Source organism: Pan paniscus, chromosome 1 (assembly GCF_029289425.2).
Source record: "Pan paniscus chromosome 1, NHGRI_mPanPan1-v2.0_pri, whole genome shotgun sequence".
NCBI lineage: Eukaryota > Metazoa > Chordata > Mammalia > Primates > Hominidae > Pan > Pan paniscus.
In genome coordinates, this window is record NC_073249.2 from 139,801,055 (window position 1) to 139,820,716 (window position 19,662).

Consider the following 19,662-nt stretch of genomic DNA (forward strand, 5'->3'; position numbering starts at 1 on the left):
GCATTAATTTTTCTCATATAAATAATTAATTCTACATTTAAAAACATGTTAAGATGTTTTATTTCTTAATCAGCTAATTTGACTGGGAAACAAAGATGCCTTTTATTCACATTTTCTTTGAGTCGTGTTACTGTAGTAAAAGTTCCCCACAAGATTTGGCCTTTGCTCACAAGTTTTGCGGCTGCCAATTAGTTTCCAGAGTCGCTATTTTACAAAAATGCTTCTCACTTTTAAAAAATGTAATTGAATGTCTGTTCATCACAGAGTTTCTTGTGTTCAAGCCCAGGGTGTTAAACATTTTTCGGGTTGACTTGGGTCAGCTTTGAAAAATTTCAGACAGTGAAACTTGAGAAGGGACCGTATGCTATAGTGTGTTCCTTACATCCTGTTAAGTATTAAGTGGATATTTAAAATGGAGTTGTTATACCTCTTGACTGACTTAAAGTGAGCCATATAGTTTACAAGACTATTAATTAAATGAGAAGATTGCATGGGATGCACATGTATTTTCATAATCATTCACATTGGCCCAGAGTTGCCCTTTAATTTTCAGACTAATTAAAGTAACACATTCAACTGCAAAGGGTGGATGGCTGCGTTTCTGCATAGATGCTAACACTGATGAAAGTGAAATGGGGAATTTTTCTTTTTTAAAGGAAAAGGAGTGGGAGAAGAAAGAATCCGCCTGAGTGGACCTGACTCCATTCCATTCATGGCTCCCTATTTGTTCCACTCCTGGATCAAGTTTTTAATTTAACAAGACTGCATTTTGGGGGGAGTTTTCAACCCCATCTGTTTGGGGCCAGAGTGTGCCCCACCTGGTGGTGCAATTGATTTCTGAATTAACCGGGCTTTATTTCAGTACAATAGAGCGATTGTTTAGTTGCTTTTAAGCACTAGGATTCTTGGAATCTGATGGGCAAAAAAATAAATCAGACTGCAACGTGCGGTTCTCTGGGCTGCTAATTGCATCTGACCCATTATCCTCCACAGTCCTGGTTCAAACTTTGACACGGCTGACTTGGAGTTTGAAATGTAAATGGAAGGGCTGCTTTTGCAGGTCATCATACTGCAAAAAGTCCATTTCTGGAACACTTTCCAAGGCCTGGAAAGGAGAAGAAACAGATATTAGCAATTATAGCAGGACTGTGCAGCTGCTGGCATTTGGGACTGGCAGACACAGCCACAGGTCCCTCTCCCTCCAGCACCACCCAGTGTGAGGAGCAGAGATGGAGGGGGTCAGGCTGTCCCATGGAGTGGTGGCAGAGGTGTCAAAGGACCATGAGTTCATTGCATCCAGGGAAAGAGCGGCTGAGGGGAAGCTCCCCACCTCCTCCCACACCCCACCCTTAAAAAGTATGCTGTACTGGCATATAGTTAGCAACTCTTTTTCCTGCCTCTATAGCTTTATCCTTGCCACCCATAAAGCCTCCTTGAAAAAAGTCCAAGGTTTATAAAGATCCTCTCTTTCTTTACAAAGAAAAGTTCCTCCACTCCTAGGAGGCACATCCAAAAGAAATAGCTTGTGCTGCTCCCCAGCCTGGGTCTAATACAAGGATACAAGTGTTTGCCTTCAGCTCTGCTCCCCTGTAACCACGGCTCTCTCTCTGAGGGGGTCGGTCCTAAGTTTATTTAACAGTGACTTTTAAAATGTAGCCCAGACAGTGCTTTTAAGGGATGGAGCTGGGCCCTGAGAGGAAAGGAGAGGGCTGGAGAGCGCTGCTGGGGGAAAGGGCGATTCCAATTCAGGAGGGGTTCTGGGGGCTCAGAGGCAAATTGCAGCTGGGAAAGGGAATTGGATCCAATTCCTCAATCTGGAGAGAAAACAGGTCCTGGAAAGAGAGAGGAAGGAAGACGCCCAGGGAGCAGGGCTGCCGACAGCACAGAGCCACCTGTGCAGGGACAGGCCTCCATTGCTGGAGTCTGCAGTCACACTGGGAGCTGCACCCAAGGCGGTGGGCTAGACAGGGGCTTCATTCAGGGTGACCAGGCAGTTCAAACCCCAGCTTTGCTACTCACCAGCTGTATGACCTTGGCCAAGTTACATTATCCTTCTGTCTCAGTTTACAAAATGCTCAAATGGAACAGTGATAAATAATAACTACAAAATAGCACTGTTTTGGGAATTTGATGCTAAATTGGTACATAGTAAGTGGTACATCATACGTGTTTGATAAACTCCAGGTAATATGATCACTAGAACCAAGGTCTGGCCTCATCTCTTTGTTTGCTGAAGAAAGTTCAAGGTCTCCCAAAGAAGACCACAAGTCCACACACCCATCAGCAATATCAATATGGCACATATGTAGGGAGGCTTGGCTCCTGACAGACTGAGCTCCTGGCTTTCCAGAGATTACCAGCCATTGGAGGAGACAGAGGCAGCTACACCCATAAGAGAGCAAAGGCACTGGCATCCAGTGCCCCTTAAAGCCCCACAGACCTTCTTTAGTCCAACCTTGCAGAGCATTCCATACTGCCCCTATGGGATTCCTGTCCCACTCTGTAGCAAGGAGACAATGCCTTGATATGCTCCAGATCAGGCTGGGGTGAGTTCACTGACTTGGAGCATTCCATTCTCAAGATCGGGAGTCCAACCTAATCTTGCCATTTGCTCGTGTGATGGTTAACCAAATGTGTCAACTTGATTGGCCTAAGGGATGCCCAGGTGGCTGGGAAAACATTATCTCTGGGCTTATCTGTGTGTTTCTGGAAGAGCATAGCATTTAAATTGGTAGGCTGAGTAAAGAAGTGCTCCCAGGTTGAGGGTGGTGGCTCATGCCTATAATCCCAGCATTTTAGGAGGCCAAGGGGGGAAGATTGCTTGAGGCCAGAAGTTTAAGACAAGCCTGAGCAATATACAAAGACCCCATGTCTACAGAAAATAAAATAAATTTGCTTGAGCGTAGTGGCAGACGTTGGTATTCCCAACTACTTGGGAAGCTGTGGTGGGACGATTCTTTGAGCCCAGGGGTTCAGGGCTGCAGTGAGCTGTGACTGCACTACTGCACTCCAGCCTGGGCAACAGAGCCAGACCCTGTCTGAAAAAAACAAAACAAAACAAAAAAACTCCCTCACTCCCTCACCACCTTACCAACACAGGTGGGCACATCATTCAATCTGTTGGGTGATCAGATCAACAAAAAGGCAGAATGGTGAATTCCCTTGTTCTGCTTGAGCTGTGACATCCACATTCTCCTGAGCTTGGACATTGGAACTCCTGGTGTTTAGGCCTTCAGACTTGAACCAGGACTTACATCATTGGCTCCCCCAGTTTTCAGGCTTTTGGGTTTGGAATGGAACTGCACCACCAGCTTTCTTGTGCCTCCAGCTTGCAGACAGCAGATTGCGGGACTTCTCAGCCTCATAACAAATCTCATTCTATAGAGCTATATATATATATATCCTATTGGTTCTGTTTCTCTGGAGAACCCTGACTAATACAGCTGGACTTGACCCTGGTTTCTTATCTAAGTGGGTAATAAGAAGATGATGCTGTTGTGAGAGTTTAAGTGTAGCTCCTGGGTGTATTTTTTAAGTGTGTATGGCACTGACTTCGGCAGTATTGGAACAGAGTCATCCCAGACATGCTACTTGGCTCAGAGATGAAGAAATGTACTGTATTTGGGGACAGGTCTATACTGCACCTGGATTCCTATATTTGCTAGTAAATAGCAGCACATGGAGTTATTAATTAGCACTTATGAGTTCATTAGCATTTATAAATAATGTCAACAGAAGCTGATGAACTAAGCTAGGTTGTTTGGGAAGGGGACATGAAGGAGAAAACTTCTCCCTCCACTTGGATTTATATCAATGTTACTTCCCTAGAATCGACCGTCACCAAGGAGTCAGTAAAAATAAACACAAACACAAAGGGCAAGACAGTAAATTCCCTGTATATGAGGGTGGCCTCTCCCGAGTTTCTGGTTCCCATTACTAATCTACCTCATATTGAATGGATTTGAGACTTGGTTTAAAGAAAACATAACAGTAGCAATATAACCAGCCGGGGGGCCATATGTGATTCTTTTTCATAAAATTTTCAAGTTGAAAGGAAACTTGGAGATCATTGTATCATCCCTCCATGCTTCAGGTAAGGAAACCCAGGTCCTAAAGTTAATAACAATTGGGTCTAGAAACTTCACATCTTTATCTCGGTTTCAATGACTCAAAAATGGATGAAACTGACACATCAAATTTGGGGCTAGAAAGTCCATTTGGATCCAATGTTATCACTTCCTTGAAACAGTCCTTCTCTCCACCAAGAAAGCTTGCTTCTTCTACTCTCTCTATTGTCTTTTGGGAACCAAGCATCACTCACTTCCCTTTCAGTCAATCTTTCAGCCCAGCTCAACAAGAATCAATGGCAGTTGATGTCTATACTTCAGTCTCTTCTAGGCAGAGCAACCAAGTGAAACACTGTGGGAACCTCTGGGCTTCTAATGGAAACAGGATGAAAACTATACTGGGCTTAAAGAATTCAACTTACTAGCGACTGAAAGGAGCTTTAGCGACAGGAGAAGGAAGGGGAGGAGCAATTGATTGAAGGAGGGGAAAGAGACATGGTTAGAAAACTAGAAACTCCTAGAGGACTATCAATCCTCAGTTCTTCCATCCATTTGGAAATATGACCATTTTATGCAGATCTAAAACATTTAAATTAAATTTAACAGTTGCTTTAATAGGTTTAAAAAAAAACTTTTAAAAGCTTTTCTCACATTCAATCTATACCAGGTGTTTTGCTCACAAAAACTACTCACAAAAGGCTGGCCCCACAATTTTGGTTGTAGCATTCACCTTTTGTTGTTGTCATATACAGTCTTTGCTACATTAAGCTTTTATCAAATGTCTAAAGGGCACTCTGTATCATCAATTATGATGTCTGGTTTCAAACTTGATTTTCAGTAGCAAAGCCTCACTCTGAGTCTCTGTGTGCAGTATGTAGGTTGACACCTTGGGCTATGCTGGAACAACATCTGGCATTTATGTCTATGTGGACTAGATGGGAAATGAGGGAAGACCAAGTACTAACCCGGGATACAAATGGTTCCGTTTTTAGAGATTTTTATGGATCTCTAATTTAGAACAGTTGCCCAAGTAGGACATCCTGCTGACATTATAATTTTTCAAAAATATCACATTTCTGCAAACAAACATGGTTTCTATCCCAGTAGACTGGCTGTAGTTCTCAAATTCATTGCCGATTATTCTAACCAACCAATATGTGTTCTGTATGGTTATTAGCAAAGAAAACAACCAAGAAACCAAAGGTTTCTACCTCATATTTAAGTTCATCTACAGGGAATACTGGATTCACCCTGTGATTCAATGTTGACCTTTAACTTGGTCAGGAGCTTATTGCGGAAATAGCTACCAAGTCTCCTTGTCTCCTAATACATAATGGTCTTTCCTGACTGTTTTTCCTTCCATGCCCCTCAGGTCATCACTAGATAACATATTGTCTGATCATCAGAGTTCATTGCCTGCTTTAAGCTCCCTTGGGATGCTGACATCTCAGGTTTTGTGGCTAGGATGATGTGACGATCTTGTATGGAGTCTCTGTCTTCAGAACTATCATCAGTGAATGTTAATGACTTAGCAAAGTAGCTCATGCCAACATGAGGCCTTTCAGAGCACTATCAAAGTGCAGGAGCTTCTGGATGACGATGTCAAAAAACCAGTGTTCTTTGGGAGCTCTGGGCCCATAATCAGTCACCGACTTCCCCTGCTGTGCCTTTGAGCACTGCCATTTTAAATAACTTGCGGGAAAAGGGGCAATTTTCAGCAATATAGAAAAGCTGAAAAGGCATCAGCAACTCTGATGCTGAAGACCCTACCAATAGGTAGTGACCTTAAGGATGTCTTTTCAGCAGCCAGATTTGCTTGCTATCTGCCAGAACTGAGATTTGCTGTTAGTGTAAACACGTCATCCCCACATGCTTCAGGTAGGGCTTTTGTAAGATGCCACAGACAATGACTAAAAGACACTCAAGCAGAGGTGACTGCAAGCAGGAAGCTGAAGAAAATAGACTGAAGGACACTCGAGAACCACACTCCCCACTGAACATCTGTCAATGGCTCCACATCATCCACACAGTGAAGTTTATGCTCATTAGCATGGGCTATAAGAGCCTTCATTACCTGACCCTTCAGTATCTCTGACCTTGTCCTCTATGCTACAGAAACACTCATCCATGCCATTTTTCATCCTGTACCTTTGCTCTGCCTAGAATATTCTCCTGCCATATCTTGAGCTCTTTTTTTATTCTGCAAGGCTAAGCTCAGGTATCAACTCCTCCTAGAAACTTGCCTTTACCATCCTTCTCCAACTACATAAGGCATCACTCCTCTATGCTCAGCTCTACCACTGCATTCACCATAATGTTTACAGTAGTTAATTATCTTTTGCTCCACTTGACCGCAAGGCCCTTAAGGGCAAGGGCTATTTCTTATTTCTCTTTGTCATTTTCATATTCCCTGTACCAAGCACAAAGCCTGTCACACAGTAGATGCTTAATAAATGTTCACTGGATGAAAAATCGTCTTCAAACAATATGAAAAGGCTGTGGAAAAATGGTAACTACCATCCAACACATCTAATGTGGTATATCAGAAATGGGAGGCCTATTTTTGAACCAAATCATTGTGTAGACTGGAAGGTAAGGAACTTGAGTCACTAAGAGTAGCAATATATATCCCCACCAGCTCCAGCTGTGCAGACACAGCCCCTACTACTGTGGCTGGGGCAAACTACATCTGCTGGTCTCAATATTGCAATAGATATCATTGTCTCTCTCTTCTAATAAAAATTTTAGATTCTCTTCACCCTCAGCTGGCATCTCTTTTGTCTGTGCGCCTTAACTGGTGGAGTGACCCAGACCCTCATCCTTGAGGGATCTGAGACTCTCAGCCTCTTCTCAGGCCATGGTTGCAGCATTTGTCCATTTACCTTCAAAAACTGGGCAAGGGACCATCCAAAGAGAACATCCAAATGGCTCATCTGGGTGGTAAAAATAGGTCTTCCTGCTTCCATTGTGTAAGAGCAGCCCTCCTCTTCTTGATCAGGATCAAATAGTGCTGCTAAGAGGGTGGTTCCTCAGCACATGGAATCTGAAGTGCCCCACCAGTAACCATAGCTTAGAGTTCAATGGGACCCTGCTGTGTCCCCTGGTGGAAGCTTTCTCCCTTTGGAAGCCAAGACCTCTAAGCCTGCAAAACCTAGAATTGTAGGAAAGGAAAGTATAAATTCCCCAAGTGTGTTACCAGGAGTGATGGTAAGCAGAGCCACAGTGACTTTCACTCCTTGGTTCCTGAACTCATGTGTTCCGCCTATTGGCAAACAGCTCCAGGTAATGGTCATTGATTTAAAGTGTACACTGCATCCTGGAGAATAGTGCCTGATCCTTGCAGATACCATCTTCAAGCTGGTCCCTCCACTGTGCCTTCAACAGGCCATTCACTCCAGCAGACCAGATTCTTCTATGTGGTGCTATATGAGATAGGATCATTGGCTGTATTTCTTCTGGTGCACCCCCTTTGCCATAAAGTGAGTCCTGTGGTATGATACAATGTGATGTGGGATCCCTATTGATATATCAAATACTCTAAGCTCTTAGATGGTGGCGCAGGCTGAGGCTCTGCAGCAGGGAAAGGCAATCCCATTGTGAAATATCATTTTTTCAAGTTAAAATGAATCGGTGCTCCTTCTAGCCGTGTAGCTAATTTGCCACCAAGTGGCTTCTTTTTGACCTCAAAAGATAGTATCATGTTGGTAATTGTTCTCTGCTGCTCACAATCAGACATTGAGCAGCAGCAAGAACTATATTAATTTGGTGAGTATGAGCCATGCTGTGGACCCATATATCACCTCCAACCCTACCACTCTGGCTACTCTGCTTATGCACCCATTGTGCCAGCACTGCTGTGACCCATGGCAGAGGCTGGCTTACGTCAACTGGCCTGGTCATTCTATCTTTGTGTTCAATGCTTTCTGGTGGGTGTTAGTTAACATGTGATACAAAACTCTTCACACTTCATGCCCACTCCTGTATGTGTACCCGTTCCCTAAATCCCCTTGTCTTTTTCCTTCCAGTCCTCTGACCATTTGACTAAGCCATTTTCCACTGCCCATGAGCTTAGACATATTCTCTTTCCACACAAAGTGGATGAGCAGGTACACCACTTAAAGCTATGCCCATTGGGATGATTTCTACTAATTAGTGACTTCAAGGTCACCCTGAGTAGGGCTAAAGTGCAGCAGCAGTTCATTTTCAGCTTGTACCCACATACCAAGCCAACCTTCTCATAAACCAAGCTCAACCTTTCACATGTTCCATCAGCTGGCCATAAGGGACCCCCATGTGGCCACAGGTGTGCACTGAGGCAGAGGTAATGTGATGGTGGTGGATGAAAACTTGGCAGTCTGAGCCACTGGATCCTGCAACTTACTGCTGACCTCTGGCCCTGCTCGTGTCCAGTCCCACATGTACCCTTTTTGTCTTATAAGAATTACTTCTGGTCACCCACCAACCTTATAATGTATTTGGTCTGACAGTAAGAAGTTCATGATGGGCAGTTCTGGCTTCATCACCATTGGATGACTAACAGGTACAGTCCCAAAGCATACCAAGAGTTGCTTTTCAAAATGTGTGTAACCTCTGCTTTGAACCGTCTCACTGAACATAGTCATTTGGTGGGTTTTCTGGCCCATCCTGCCATGCCCATTTCTCTGAGCTTTTTTGTCCTTTCTCCCACCAACTGTCACAGTAATTCATTTCTACTTCCTTTTATGTGAGCTCTTACTTTCTCCAAGCTTCTGAGAGCCATCCTAGCAGTACATTAGCAGGATCCCAGGATCTTTGCCAGATGCTAAATCCTGTAGCCCAAGAGAGTGATCCCATATTGATAAATTTTCCCTTATATAACTTTACATTCCATCTACCTTGATCCAGTACTCTCAGAACCCAGTCCTTAAATAATGTTTGATATTCTGCCAGTGCCTGTTAGCTACATCCTGCAGTTCCTGCAGTACCTTTCCTTTGCTAGTGGGCCCAGCACTTCCCCAGCCAGGCAATGCTGTGATTTAACCCTATTTATTAGTCTGGCTGCCAAGAAAGGGACCGTGGGGGAAGATCTTAAAGTGGGAAGGACACATTTGTCTTCTAAGGCAGAGGCCCCTGCAAATTCTTCAAGCAAGAGAGGAGTAATGCTAGCCTTTAGCAGACAGGAGTAGGCCACTTCTGCAGGCCCAGAGAGTTTAAGGGAATCTGGAGACTCAAGATATTTAAGTGCATCAAGTCAGATGTCACCATCTAATATCTCAAGGGCTTGTTCTTTCCCAATCAGAACCTTGCCTGGCACAGCGCACATGCCTAGGTTGAGAATTCAACCTTCCCAGGAATTCTCTCAATCTTATGTTTAAGTCCTAGCCCTGATATCAACTTTTTCTGGCTTCTAACTACAGGATATGAGACTTACTTGATATCCAGTAGTGACGCCCTGTGGTTTACATACTAATTGCTTATGAATTGCCTTCTTATCCAATGCATTAATTGCCTCCAGTAATATCCAACCGTTGTCATTGCTCTTATCATTACTATTTCCCCGTATTTCTCCAGTGCCTGGTACATTCACCTACTAGTGCATCCCCTTTCACCAGCATACCATTCCACATCATCACTGCAACCCTGTGCCAGGATCTACTCTGCTCCACCCACTCCTGCTCCCAGAGATGAGGTCCTCACTATCAGTAGCCAGCAGGTGATCTAGCTCCAGAATCCCATCTTAGCATTGCCTTTCTCGGACCACTCCTTGTACCAACTGTTTAGGTTGGGTTCCTTGAGAAGCAGACTTTGAATCAGGGATTTGCATAGGAAGTTTATCAGTGCCTGCCCTTGGAAATCACCATTCATAGAAGTGAAAGCACAGGGAAAGAAACAGGACTGGGTCAAGGGAGCAGTTGGGCTGTGATACAGTCACAAAGAAGGCATCAGTTAACCTCACAGAGAGCTCAGAAGCTGATTTGCACTTAGGAGTTTTCTGAAGTTGTGGTGAGGTGGAGAGACCTTTATAGCCCTGCAATATAAGGTTTTGGACACAGGCTAACCCAGGAAAGGGGTTATTACCTTGAGTGAAGAGGCTCACTTACATAGAGGGCAATGAGCAGAGAGGGAGACAGCTGAGGGCTGTCAGCCAATGGTACTCTCAGCAGTTGGAGGAGTAAGGCTTCAATCCTGAAGGGGGATCTGGGTGGTAGCAAATAGTGACTTCCATAGAACCTAGCTCTAGCTCTTACTAACTTTATGACCTTGGGCAAGTCAGTCATATTCTCTGGGCCTTAGTTTCCTGATCTGTAAAATGGAAATGACAAAAATGTCTACCTCATAGGGTTGTCATGGAGATTAAATGAAATAATAATGCAATACACGTTAATCAGAGCCTGGCACATAATAAGGAACACTGTAGCTTCTAGATAGAAGAAGCCTGGGGCCTATATGAGAAGCTACTAAATTATGAGATGCAACAAAAGGGGTTGCTAAACTGTGGGCACTGGGAGCTTAGAAGAGGTAAAGATCAAGGAAGTAAATAAGAGCAATTTCAAAGAGCAGACAGTCAATTGATACATGGACTTTAGAAAGGTGTAACAGAAGAAGACAGCTTCCAGATGAGATATTAACAAGAGCAAAGGCCCAACAAACATGGTATTTGCAGAGCAATGATGAAGTCGGCCTGGCCGCTGCAGTGTTTCTTGCCCAGAAGTAGACTAGGAGGTGGGTGGCTTATGGAAAGCTTAGACATCCAAGCAGAAACAGCAGCTCTGGACTTCCCAACAGACCATAGTTTAGTTGGACTCGAAAGTGGCTTGAGGGGCATTCCGGAGAAATGGAATGTCTTGGCAGGAGAGGGAAAGGAAGGAAGATGGAGGGAGACAGCGAAGAGAGAGGAATGAGGAGCAGAGAGACATGTGGAGGAGAGAGAAGGCTGGAAACAAATTGGGTATTAAAAGCCAATCCAGAGAGTGCAAAAGAAAATCAGAAGTGAAGAAAGTGAAGAGAAAATGTAGAGTAAATAGAGTTTTAAGAAATAATGGTCTTCCAATTTCAGAAGTTCCAATTCAAAGAGTCGGACTGTTCAGCTATGTTACCTCCTTGAGAAACAATACAAATACACTTATTAAGAAGCCAGAGCTTTGCTATATTATAAATAGTTCTGAATTAAGGTCCCTTCCCAAAATGCCTACTCTTCCAACAGGTGCAATATTACACCATCTGCCCAACAAAAGAATCTAAATGTCACTAACTTCAGAAGAAAATGTAATTGACTGCCTAGGACCCTAGTTTATTATGATATTTAATAACTTGTACTTATATAGCATGTAGGGGCATAAAAGGTGTTATAAATGTTAACCCTCTAATTCACACAATAACTCCTTAGAAAGAGAGAAAGCGTGACACTCCCTTTTTAACAGATCCATTCATTCAACAAACATTTATTGGGTTCCTACATGCTAAGCATTGTAATGATGTAGAAATTTGGCTACATGGAGTTTGATTCAGGCTGTTGGGTGCCTGCCTGCTCCCCCAGACACAATGAGAGCCTCCCAAGAGCAGGAACCATGACTTTTTCTCTCTGAAGTCTTAGAGCCCAAAACTGCACCTGGAAAGAAGTTTTATTCCATAAATATTTATAGATTTTTTAAATTAAATACCCAGCATTACCTATAAGTCTCTGCTACCATTATTAAAAAACATAAACCCCAAAACTCTTGACTTCTGAGGCATTGCTAGCCACTGGACCTTATTTCCTGTGGAACCCCATAATCTCCTCTTTGAGATGGTAAAACATTCACTCATCCTCTGAACACTGTGAATTGTGTGCAATTTCCACAGCCCTTTGCATTTACTGGGTACAAGGTACAGGCTGAGACGGGCCCCACACTAAGAGCTGCTCTTTTCTTAAAGACTTTTGGCTTCTATGAAGATTTTTATATTGGAAGGAAAAATAGAACTCTGGATCTAGAAATCACTCCAAGTCAATATCCTCTTGGTAGTCTGGGTTGGGTGTGGGAAAGTTCCACTTGGCGGCTCTGAGGTCCCAACTACTATCAAATGGCTAGCACAAAAGAGAAACAAATTGGATATTGAGCATCTCTCTGACTCAGGTCTTGGGGTCTCACTGTGTTGGTGAGATCATGCTCTAGTGAGATGCTTCACAGGTATCTGGTAATTTAACCAACTTGTACAGGGTCCAAAACAAAGCCATCTTGTGCCATAGCAAAGTCCCGGTGAACTGGGGAAGGAGACACTTACGAGTGTGTGCCTAAATTGTTCACCTTCTACCCCGCCCACATCCCAATGTGGATGCCATTAAAAATCTCAATTGCTAATATCTGGAAGGTATCCTGCGCTCTCAGAACTAAGGCCAGGGTGTCATCTGTCTCTAATCATGAAAGCAGACTCTCTCCAAGCCTGAAGACTGAAGTGGCACCAAAAGTCTCAGGGGCTCCAGCCCAAGCCTGGTGCTATCACCCTTGGGACAGTCACAGCAGATGGTCCATTTTCACAAATGTCAAAAATCAGGCTCCAGACACTCACGAGGCCAGAGTACACCCTAAATTAGCTGTCGGCCACTTAAATCATACAGGTTACACTTTCTCTTTACCTTTTGCTCCCTAACGTTGCTCAGTGAATGACTGTATGAACTGCCGCTCTCCAAAGAGCTTCAAACGAACTCCATGTAAACAGTGCATCTGAAGAGGCCCGCAGAACTTGAAAGAAGAGGACTTGGCTTCCCTCGTTCTTTGAAAAATATATCCTGTATCCCTTGGCTGGATCATACAGAAAAAGAAATCTGAGTTTCTTTCTTCTGCTCTTCCGGGGAGGAGGGTGGCACAGTCTGTCTATGGCTGAGCCCACAGTTGTACATGAAAGTTAATATTTCCAGGGCCCTGCGTGGGATACCTTTCCCAGAATTCATGTTCTCCATGGGAAACTGAAATAGCGCGTGAGAGTTGCCCTAAGTAGATTTAAATAATTAAATTCAAAAATTCTCAAACCACTTGCTGTTTCAAATTTATTTCTTTAATAACAGCTCAGACTCAGCAACAGACTGGATTAAGGTTTCATTTATTGGAAATTTAAGGTATATCCAGCTCTGGGTGTTGTTTTTAAGTATTTAAGGGGAAATTTGTGCTGGGTGAAAATGAAGAGACTGCAGCATTATAAATTCATTTCCTCTATTAGAAGCAGGGCTGCGCCTGCACGCTGCAGCTGTTCCAGGAGGCAGTCCCGACAGGCTTGAGGGCGAGCCGGGAGCAGACGACCCTTTGTTTCCCCAGTAGGGGAGATTTGGCCAGTCCAACACCCTCGGCAAGAACTATTTCCTCAGTGGCGCCAGGCAGTTGGGCAGGATCATCTGGGGTGGTTTTCATGTGGCAAAGTAAAGCATCCTTTGGGATTCCAGGGCAACTTCTAAGGGATCCATTTGCATCTGTGACCTCAAACCATGCCTTGCACCAGGCCCCAAAGATGGGAGGCTGCCATGGCCTGAGCCTAGTTTGCTGACCTCTGAAATAACCCATCCTGAGACATTCAGCAAAGCCTCAGAAAACAGGTGTTACATTGCAGGTAACAGCCCCACGGTACTTACTATTCATGCTAACAATTTTACAAACAAGTGAGTTTCTTATACATTCATCGCCACCCCCAGGCATTCATATTCTTTTTAAGTACAGAAACCTTAATTAGATTTTGACCACAGACCCGGATTTGACTTACCCTGACAGGGTTTCCATTAGTGTAATCTGTGGGGGAATTCGCTGTTTTAACATCTGTGTGCCTGAGGCCTATCTCACATTTACTGCAAAACTCTGAAAAGCCTCCCTTGTATGGCTGTATGTTTCCTCATGCTCCCAATTTCACAGAAGTCATTTCAGCACCAAACGGTAATTAGCAAAGGGATGGGCCTCAGCTGACATGAATGCAATTTATTGTTTTCCACGAGGCCCTGAACCAAGCAAACAAAGAACACAGTCTAGCTGTCTGGCATTTTATTAACTTGTATTGTGCGGTGCACCTTACTGAAGGGAGATCTTCAAGAGAAATTCAGCAGTTTGTGTGTGGCAACACACAGACTTTGGAAGAATATTAATTTCAGTTCAATTAGGCAAGTTTTGTGGTACCTCAGCCTGTAATAGAGGACAGCCACTTTTATAATTATCTTCCATATTAACTTTATCATCACCAGACTTTTGCATAAATTCAACCTTTCATCTTTAAAATGCCAACACTTCTTCAATTTTGGCAACCGTACAGCACTGCTAATTATTTGCTCATTATGTGTGGTTAACTGATGAATCATTAATAAATGAATGAATGGCTAATATATTTTTATGGTAATTGGAGATATAACTGATTGCAGACTTCCTTAGCTTCTCAAAACGGCACTGAATGAGCAGTGGCTGCCTAATTGTTTACAGATGATATTTATGCCCCCACCCAGCGTTTCCCACAGTTGTGGTTTATCCCTGGCATATTCTCATCAGTCCAGGGTGGCGGCTTGAACCAGTCTGGGCAGAGGGGAGTGGGCGGCAGCATAACCGAGCTTCCTTTATTGTGTTTTTGTCACCTCGTTTGTTTCAGCTCAGCTGACACGTAACCACGTACGAGCCGCATGACCATTTGCTAGCAATTCAAACAGTGCTTGTGGACTCTATTTGCCTAGCCATTGGCAGGGCCACAGCTATGACACTGCTGTGGTTACCCCTAATCACAAACACATAAAGACTCAGATGCTGACACACAAAGACTCGGGCCATCCAACTGCCACTTGTCTTGCCTGGCACACCCAAAGGAGCAGTGGCCAGTGGCCACCCAGCGTGGTGTCTCTGTGGTCGAAGAGTTAAAGGGGACCCTTTGCAAAGTTTGACTGGGAGCCTGGAGTCCAATTTGCACCACTGACTAAAGTCCAGAAAATAAAATCAACCAGAGATCCTTTAACTCCATTCACTGACTCACCATTCCACAGCTGGTTAACGTGTTTGGAGATTAACTGCTGAATTACAAAAATTATATTTATCATGCTGCAAATCAGTCAGCACCTATAGGTTAAAAACAAAGAGTACGTATTTGTTGACAATTCTTGTGAAAATGAAAGAATACTTGCCAAATAAGGCTTGTTTAGCTTCACACAAACAGACGGAAGATCAAGTTAAAAATGCAAAGGAGATTACCAATTCTTAATTATAATTATTTAACCAGGTGGGTAGTTTCTCCTAATGAACATTTCCATGAAAACAGAATAACTAATGACAGTCTTAAAGAAGCCTTTGTCTTTCCATGTACTAATGATCACATTTATAAATATGCAGCAAGGCCCCCGTGTACATTGCTAATGATAAGTAATTAAGTACCAGGCGTGGGAAGCCAGTGAAAAGGGTCATGTTAATGCAGGAGAGGAAATTAAAAATGCAATAAAATAAGTTGCCTAGAAAAGATTAAATAAACTTCTGGCTTCTCCTTCTTCCAGAAGTAAAAGAACAGTTTCCCCATTCTTGTAGTGAAGCCATGGCAGGCCAGTCAACAGCTGGTTATCAAGTCAGACAGTACCAAGTGATCCACTTGCTTTCTACCTCCATCCCCATTTTATCCTGCAGGATTTCAGGCAGAGGGTGTGGCTCAAAGTAAAAGGCATTTTGGGTCACCAAAGGAGAAGATGAGCCCCTTGGAAAAAGGAAACAGTTGGCCATCACAGATGGATACCTTCCACTGGCTAATTAAATAGGACTTTGGTTGCTGTTGCTAAAGTACCACTTGTTTATAAAACTGTGTTGACCAATCTGGGTTTTTTTCTTCCTTCTGGAAGAAAAAGAGAGGACAAGATCAGTGCCTTTTCCAGTAGAGCAGAATAACCTTCTCATGTTGTTGGCTTCCCCAGCAGACTGCAAACTCCTGGAGGGTGAGACCACGACTCTGTGTTATTAGACATTGTAGCCCTCACACCTAGCCCTGCACAGAGGCCGTGAATGCTTAATAAACACTGGTTGAATAAGTGAATGAATGAATGTTCAGAATAAACCATCCCTAAGCCAAGGAGCAGTTTGTCCAAGAGCCCTGTCACATCGCTCCCCATCCAAGCAGCCCTGCCACCCAAACGCTGGCCCACTCGAAAGATATAAGGGCTTTCTGTCATTCACTTACTGAGAAAGGCACTGATTCCTTCTTCAACATATCATCATCAAAAGGAACAGAAATTTGAAGCTTTAAGGAAAAAAAAAGGTCTTTGCAAAAAAAATCATATAGTTGGTTGTCAGACTCCTGTTTAGGAATTGACTAGGAATCCCAGCATCTCTTTTGAGCATTAAAGACACACAAAATGAATAAGGGCCTTCTTGGCAAAAGAAAAGGGACTTATATTTGGATCTCCAAAGCTCTTAAATAAGAGCAATTTTGATTTTTTTTTAAAGTATCTTAGTGAAGCTCTCAAACCACTGAAGATTTTTTTCTTTCAAACGTTTCGAACTCGTTGATCTCAAGTCTCTCCAGACCTCCACATTCCCTAACTGTTCTATGTGGTTAATCCCTGAGTGGGGGGAATCTAATTTTCTGCGGCTGCAGTCTCGGGTTAACAAGAAGGCAACCTTGATCTGAAGAAAATAGCAACCCACGAAAATCTAAACCTTGGTTGGCGATTTGGGGTAGCTTTTCTTGTTTAAATTTTCTCCCCTTTTTTCTTTAACAAGTTTAAGAAACAAGTCATAAGGCAGAAAATCTAGGGTTTGGCTGTCTCTGCCCTGTTTTAAGGCTCCTTCTGAATTCAAATGAATCATTTCCTTTTACATAAAATCTTCAACGAGGCCACACTTCTTTTGTTATCAGAGTGTTGTCATCGGCAAGCCTGCTCGACTCTCATAAAGGCAATTTAGTACCTGACATTCGAGCAACGTGTGCGCGGGCCTGGATTTGCCTTACAAATAAGGGCTGCCAAGGAAACCTCTGGGGAGGCCGGCGGCCCTGCTCGGGGACACCTAAGGTGCATCTTTCATCAACTTCTCCGACAGGCCTTTGCTTCCCAGGGCGTGCTGTTCTGTACACAGCCGCCTTCCCCTCCCGAGAAAGTTCAGGACGGCGGCGGGGCCACTCTGCAAGCTTATCCTGACCCCCAGCGGTCGACCCTGTCATCGGGCCCGCACCGGGTCCCTCTCTCGCTGCCGGGCAGAGGCGAGCACCGCCCTGAGGTTCCCTGGATCCCAGGGACCCAAGCACCATTCGCTTTAATTGACAATTAAAACAAACTTCGGTTCTCACAAGAATCAACCGAGTGAAATTTCACAACTGCAAGTTTCACAATTCAATTCCCTTGAAGCAAAACCAACAGTTTCCCTGAGGTTTCACTCCACACCTCTCCATTTGTTGTTTAACTTCCCCCTCAAGTTTCTCTTCCCACACACAATTTTATTTTCAAGTCAGTCATGGAAACAGTTTAATTATGTTTCTGGGGGTCCCCGCATCCTCCCTGCCCCGGTGCTGAGTCAGCGCTTCCGCGAGCCCCAGGATGAGGACTCCAGCGAGCGTATGTTTATTAACAGAGCAGCGTGGCGCTCCCAGCGACCAGGGGGGGCCCCCGAGGTGGCTATTTATGGCTTCTGCCCACCGGCCTGCCTGTTCAAGCTGTTTCATATTGTCAGCCACCGGAATCAAACAACCTGAAATAAGGCCTCCGCGGCCACGAATAGAATGCAGTCAGCAAACAACGTCCGACCCCGGCGGTAGAGTCGCCGGATTTAGCAAGTAAAAATACAAGATGCCCAGTTAAGATTGAATTCAGATAAACCACAAATACGTTTTTAGTATAAGTATGTCCCAAATATTGCAAGGGATATGTTTGTACTAAAACATATTTGTGGTCTATCTGAAATTCACATTTAACTCGGGGCCTTCTATTTTATCTGGCAATCCTACCCAGTAGAGAAAGGAGAGGTTCTGTTTTATGGTTTTACAGCTCAGCTTCTGAGCAGATCGGGATAGTTCAGGGGGCCTGGGCCTCTCCTAAGAGTTAGGTGAGACTTATTTTTAAACGGTAGGAAAATAGTCCGAATGTGGATTCTCGGAGCCTCTCTGGAGGCTCAGACCTCCCTGGACATTGCCCCCCTTCTCAGTCCTACCGTCTTCTCTCCCTCCCTGTCTCTCCACTGTGGAGGCATGACCCTGTCCTGAAGGGTCCCGTTCCCACAGTCAACCTTCCCAATCAGCCTCAGGTGTCCTAGCTCGCAGATGTTGAAGCAAAAGTCAAAACCAAGGTAACTCTTTTTAGGGGGTAATAGATTAAACTGCAGCTGGGTCTTCAAGGGACAGGAGTAGCCATATTCTGAACTGCTATTTGTATCTACTGAAATGTAAACATTAAAAAAATTAAAAAAAAAAACAAGTTTGAATTACTATCTTCCTTTAAAAAAAAAAGGCTACGGCCTTGGGAATACTGTACATATCTGTTACCGACAATTCTGAAAACCACCTCTGCAAGCCTGTCAGTTAAACCAAATGTTAAATGGAAAATATTTGGCGGGATTTAAAATTAGACCCGCACACATTACTTACAGATGTTTCCATGCAAAACACTTGAAACTGAACCACACCAAGTCATAAACCCCACAATGGTGTATTTTTTATACCCCAAGTTAATTTTTATTATATAAGTAGCCATATGAAGAAGGTATTGCATACAGCTTAAATTAAATACGGAGGAATGAAATCAGCAGTATCCCTTTACAGCATATGGCCCAGCAAATCAAATTACAAAGCTTTCCACATCTCATTAACTGCAATGAGTACAGTGAGTTTTCTAATAAGTCACATCTTTTTCATGTGAGTGGTGAGCAGTGACTTATTGTAAGAATTCACAGGATGACCCTTGTGCTGAAATTAAGAACTAATCTAAAATGGGCAGGGTCATCTGGTCAAGACTGATCATAACATTTCCTCATTATTGTTTTAGTTGGCATTGAAGCATATGTTTTCCTGGTGCCCCAGCTGAAAAATGCCTTTGATAATTTCACTGACAGCAAATAACCCACACACTGCCATTTAATGAGTTTGGGCAGGATTAGCTGACAATAAAGAATATAGTATAAATGTTTTTATTAGAACAGATTTATTTTTTAGCTGGGAAAAAAAAAAAGAAGTCACATGGAAATGCTGAGCTGATTTCTACCCTTGTGATAGCGATCGCCCTGTTAGTGATGCAGGTGAAGAGGCAGAAGCTGCACGAAGCCCAGGGCTGGCCAAGACAGTGCCTTCAGGCTACAAATGGTGAAAGGCAAATTCCAGCTGGAACCTATACTCAGATGTCTGGTTCCTCCTTTGCACAACAAGAAAAAAAATACTTCTACAATTGCTCATCATGTGGCCTTTGGTTGAGATGAATTACCAATTTACAACCTCTTGTGTTTGGAGAGAAGCAAACTGTGCTCTTTTGAGGCAAGAATCAGGAACCTAAAATCATTTAAGCCTTCTTGTTTATAAGGCCAGAGTGAGGCCAAAAATCCATTTTCCTCTGTGCTCTAAGCCCTTTCAATGACGAGTTTCTCACCATCTGCACTAATAAATATGGACTGGTGTGTGTATAACCATACACTGAGGAGAAGGGAAGAGTGAAAGGATTTTAAAT

General features: G+C 43.6%; 1 long non-coding RNA gene across 1 annotated transcript; it reads right to left on the reverse strand.

Moving 5' to 3' along the window:
- Nucleotides 1-36: 36 nt before the first annotated feature.
- LOC129398612 (uncharacterized) lies at nucleotides 37-15,099 on the reverse strand. Its single transcript, XR_008626384.2, has 2 exons — nucleotides 15,015-15,099; nucleotides 37-1,105 (listed from the first exon to the last, which is right to left on the reverse strand). It is a non-coding gene; the product is annotated as an uncharacterized LOC129398612 (long non-coding RNA).
- Between the last annotated feature and the right edge of the window lie 4,563 nt (nucleotides 15,100-19,662).